Here is a 6,000-nt window from a genome sequence, read left to right on the forward strand (position 1 = left end):
TGTATTATTTCCTTTCTATGTAACCAACTTTGTACAACCCTAGGCCCCTTCAGCATCTATATAAACCGGAGGGTTTAGTCCGTAGAGGCAATCATAATCTGACAGGCTAGACTTCTAGGGTTTAGCCATTACGATCTCGTGGTAGATCAACTCTTGTAACCCTCATATTTATCAATATCAATCAAGCAGGACGTATGATATTACCTCCATCAAGAGGGCCCGAACTTGGGTAAAACTTCGTGTCCCTTGTCTCCTGTTACAATCAACCTTAGACACATAGTTTGGGACCCCCTACCCGAGATCCGCCGGTTCTAACACCGACATTGGTGCTTTCATTGAGAGTTCCTCTATGACTTCAAAGACAGGATTGATGGCTCGCCTTGTTATCAAGGACAGTATCACCTCCGGAGGAGCCCTGGCCTCAGGCCAAACCCTCCGGTTGGGCGGCTTTACCATGACCGCCCGTCCGACTGTTAAGCCGACGATGACTTCTCGGGTCATCAAAAATCGCCTTCGTGTTAACCCCGAATACTCCAAACGGATGGATCCGACATAGTTGTCGACTTTAAATGAGCTCCTGGATCGCCTCGCCGCCCTGGATGTCGATACAGACTACGATCAGATTGGGCTTAAACCTGACCAGAGAGAAATCAAATCTCCACCGATCACCCATCAGATAGCGGTAGTAGAGGAGAAAATCAACAACTCTTCCTCTATATTGAGGACAAACTATGTTCAGATTTCCGAGCTCGAAGAGCCGGGTACCCGTCCGCGGAACAACACGCCCCGTCCTCCGAACCTAGAATCGGACGACGGACCTAAAAAATCGGTTGATATCCTGGAGCCCGAGCTATTAAGCTCGGAAGTTCCTCAGACTCCGGATCCCAAATTGGTCAGGGTTCGGATCTAAATCCCCCCACCCACCCAGATATGCGCGATCTCACGTGCATACATTAGTAGTCCCAGGAAACAGTCCATCACTTTTGGGCCAGATTCCTCCTTGTGAAAGACAAAATTAAAGATTGTCCCGATGAAGACGTGATCTCAGTATTCTGCAATAATTGCACGAACGAAGGAATCCTCAACGCCATCAACTGCCGTCATGTATTACACTTCACTGACTTGGCAACCATAGTATAGAAGTACTGCGCAATGGAAAGCGCCTGGAAAACTCAAGCAGCTCGATGGGAACCACCGGTTTCCACTCAACCCCTCGTCCGGGCAAAAAGGATGCACCCTCGTGGGGCGCCCAACCCAATAGTAAAGAAATATAAGCCCATCACGGGCCGCGGAACCGTTCTGGAGGGATGGCTCGATAGGCCATGCAAAATACACACAACACCGGATACCATACCAACCCACAGCCTTAGAGCATCTTGGATACTCCGGCAAGTGGCCAAGAGCGGCGAGGATATCCTCACCAAAAACACCACGGAGCAACTCCCCCCGGAACACGACGACCACAGAGTATTGATAGTCTTCAAGACTTTTGCTTCAAACAATCGACGCAAGAGGGCACTCCGCGACCTCGCTGAAGTCTGCCAAGTCGCAACAATAAATCCTTGGAATGACACGACAATAACTTTCAAAGCCAGTGACAAACCAAAAATCCGGTCAGTCCGGGCACCAGCCGCCTTGGTCCTCAACCCAATTGTGGATGGCTTTCGGCTCACTAAAGTGCTCATGGATGGTGGAAGCGGACTAAACCTCATCTATGAGGACACACTGAATAAAATGAAAATAGACAGGAGCCGCATCGAGCATAGTAATACAACCTTCGGAGGGATCATTCCTAGCCGGGAGGCACGATGCGCGGGGAAAATTACACTCGATGTGGTATTCGGCACGCCGGAGAACTATCGGTCCGAAGAGATAACCTTCCAAGTGGCTCCTTTCAACAGTGGATATCATGCCCTGTTGGGGCGAGATGCATTCACATGCTTTCAAGCTATACCTCATTACGGGTATATGAAGCTCAAGATGCCCGGGCCGAACGGTATTATCACTCTTGCTAGTGATCCGGACATAGCCCTCCACGCCGAAAACAAAACAACATCGCTAGCCCTCGAGGCACTGTTTGAGGCCCTTGCGGCCAAAGAGTTAACCGCACTACGCTCTACGGTGGATAGGAACGGCTTAATCCTTGATAAGCATCCCAAATCCACCTTCTTCAAACCAGCAGATGAAATAGTCAAATTCCAAGTCCACCCGACGAACCCCAAGAAGACAGCTTCCATCAGGGCACAGCTGGACCCAATGGTTGATGCCACACTACGAACGTTCCAACGCGAGAACTGGGATATATTCGCCTAGCACCCTTCTGATATGCCAGGAATCCCACGCCGGCTAGCCGAACACAACCTCAATATATCGAAGGGATATAAGCCGGTCAAGCAAACACTGCGGCGCTTTTCCGAACCTAAATGACAAGCCATGGGGGAGGATCTAGCCAAGTTAATCGAGGCCGGATTCATTAGAGAAATAAAACACCCGGACTGGCTAGCAAACCTGGTGATGGTACCAAAGAAGGAAAAATCCTGGCGCATGTGCGTCGACTTCAAAGACCTTAATAAGTCTTGCCCTAAGGATCCCTTCCCCCTCCCCCACATCGATCAGATTATTGATACTACTGCAGGACACGACTCATCGTGTTTCCTCGACGCATACTCCAGATACCATCAAATTAAAATGAAGGAATCTGATAAAGCCGCAACGGCATTCATGATCCCATACGGGCCTTTCTGCTTCAACACTATGCCCTTTGGGCTTAAAAATGTTGGCGCCACCTACCAATGCATGATTCAAACATGCCTGGAGGAGCAAATCGTCAAGACAATGGAAGCATATGTGGATGACGTCGTCATCAAGACTAAATACGTCGAGTCATTAATAGATGACTTGCGTCTCACATTCGACAACCTCCAGACATATGACATTAAGCTCAATCCGGAAAAGTGTGTTTTCGGTGTTCCCGCCGAAAAGTTGCTGGGCTTCATCATTTCCAGTAGAGGAATTGAGGCAAATCTAGCCAAAATCTGAGCATTGCACCATTGGCTACACCAACCGACCTTAAACAGGTCCAAAAACTAGATGGATGCGTGGCAGCTTTAAGCCGCTTTATCTCCAGAGTAGGAGAAAAAGCATTGCCACTTTATCGCCTTCTCTGATGTACCGACCACTTCGAGTGGACGGAAGTGGTAAGGTTCTTTTAGCGAGCAACCCAATCTTGGCCACGCCAAACGTCGGCGAACCGATGTTATTATACATCTCTCCAATGCACCAGGTCGTGAGCGCAGTGCTCTTCGTTGAGCGAGAGGAGGACGGACACAAGTTCCTGAATGAAATATGCCCTAGAGGCAATAATAAAGTTGTTATTTATATTTCCTTATATCATGATAAATGTTTATTATTCATGCTAGAATTTTATTAACTGGAAACTTAGTACATGTGTGAATACATAGATAAAAAGAGTATCCCTAGTATGCCTCTACTTGACTAGCTCATTAATTAAGATGGTTAAGTTTCCTAGCCATGGACATGATGTGATGGACTAGACCCATCCGTTAGCTTAGCACTATGATCGTTTAGTTTATTGCTATTGCTTTCTTCATGACTTATACATGTTCCTATGACTATGAGATTATGCAACTCCCGAATACCGGAGGAACACTTAGTGTGCTATCAAACGTCACAACATAACTGGATGACTATAAAGATGCTCTACAGGTGTCTTCGATGGTGTTTGTTGAGTTGGCATAGATCGAGATTAGGATTTGTCACTCCGATTGTCGGAGAGGTTTCTCTGGGCCCTCTCGGTAATGCACACCACTATAAGCCTTGCAAGCAATGTGACTAATGAGTTAGTTATGGGATGATGCATTACGGAACGAGTAAAGAGACCTGCCGGTAACGAGATGGAACAAGGTATGATGATACCAACAATCGAATCTCGGGCAAGTAACATACCGATGACAAAGGGAACAACGTATATTGTTGTGCGGTTTGACCGATAAAGATCTTCATAGAATATGTAGGAGCCAATATGAGTATCCAGGTTCCGCTATTGGTTATTGACCGGAGACGTGTCTCGGTTATGTCTACATAGTTCTCGAACCCATAGGGTCCGCACGCTTAACGTTCGATGATGATTTGTATTATGAGTTATGTGATTTGATGTACCGAAGGTTGTTCGGAGTCCCGTATGAGATCACGGACATGATGAGTAGTCTCGAAATGGTCGAGGCGTAAAGATCGATATATTGGAAGGCTATATTCGGACATCGGAAAGGTTCCGAGTGATTCGGGTATTTTTCGGAGTACCGGAGAGTTACGGGAATTCGCCGGGGGAAGTAGTGGGCCTTAATGGGCCATACGGGAAAGGAGAGAAGGGCCTCAAGGGGTGGCAGCGTGCCCCCCATGGGCTGGTCCGAATTGGAGTAGGAGGGGGTGGCGCCCCCCTCTTTCCTTCTCCCTCTCCCTCTCCTTCCTTCTTCTCCTACTTGGACTAGGAAAGGGGGAAACCTACTCCTACTAGGAGTAGGACTCCCCCTTGGGCATGCCATGAGAGGGCCAGCCCTCCTACTCCTCCCCTCCTTTATATACAGGGGAGGGGGCACCCCATAGACACACAAGTTGATTGTTTAGCCGTGTGCGGTGCCCCCCTCCACATATTTCCACCTCGGTCATATCGTTGCAGTGCTTAGGCGAAGCCCTGCGTCGGTAGCTTCATCATCACCGTCACCACGCCATCGTGCTGATGAAACTCTCCCTCGACCTGAGCTGGATCTAAAATTCGTGGGACATCATCGAGCTGAACATGTGCAGATCGCGGAGGTGCCGTACCTTCGGTTCTAGGATTGGTCGGATCATGAAGACGTACGACTACATCAACCGCGTTGTTATAACGCTCCCGCTTATGGCCTACGAGGGTACATGGACTACACTCTTCCCCTCTCGTTGCTATGCATCACCTAGATAGATCTTGCATGTGCGTAGGAAATCTGTTGAAATTACTGCATTTCCCAACAGTTCCCACTCCAGAAACCGGTATACTACGTATCCACTGTCCTTACACCATGCAAATCTCGGTACCCACATTACCAAAAGATAGCATATGGGGTATTCATGGCATCCCGGAAGCTACGACACTACTTCCAAGAGTGCTCGATTACAGTGGCTTCTGAAGTACCACTTAATGACATAATAAATAACCGCGACGCTACGGGTCAGATTGCTAAGTGGGCTATTGAGCTCCTACCATTTGACATAACATACAAACCACGCTGGGCCATTAAATCCCAAGTATTGGCCGACTTCGTCGCCGAATGGACAGAGGTCGAACTCCCTAAAGAGTACGACATATATTCCAACTGGGTCATGTACTTCGATGGATCTAAAATGCTGGCTGGTTTAGGAACAGGCGTCGTTTTAATGTCCCCCACTGGAGACACAGTCCAGTATGTACTCCAAATATTATACATAGACTCCAACAATGCAGCTAAATATGAGGCCTTATTGCACGGTCTTCGGATGGCTACCTCCATGGGCATACAACGCCTGGAGGTGGGCAGGGATTCAAACCTCGCAAATATCCCAGATAAATAAATGGAGACTTCGATGCCAAGGATCAAAAGATGGCGGCCTACCATAACGCCGTACTCAAAATATCAGCACGGTTCGAGGGACTCGAGTTCCATCATGTTGCTCGAGAGAGTAATCAAGCGGCGGACGTCCTCGCTCGCATGGGCGCCAAGCGCGACCCCGTCCCGCCTAACATCTTTTTGGAAAGGCTCTTCAAGCCATCCGTGGTATGGCAGGATGAGAGCGGCAACACTAGTCCAGATCCAACTATACCCTAGATTCCGAACACAATACCGATATCATCGGGGGCTCAACCACCAAAATAACACCATCGGCCCATCTAATAAGGGCAGTAATTTCCCCATGGACCGAACCGTTCTTGGCCTACCTTAATAGGCGAGAGCTCCCGGCGGACCAGAA

This window comes from Triticum aestivum, chromosome 3A, assembly GCF_018294505.1.
Source record: "Triticum aestivum cultivar Chinese Spring chromosome 3A, IWGSC CS RefSeq v2.1, whole genome shotgun sequence".
NCBI classification, from domain to species: Eukaryota; Viridiplantae; Streptophyta; class Magnoliopsida; order Poales; family Poaceae; genus Triticum; species Triticum aestivum.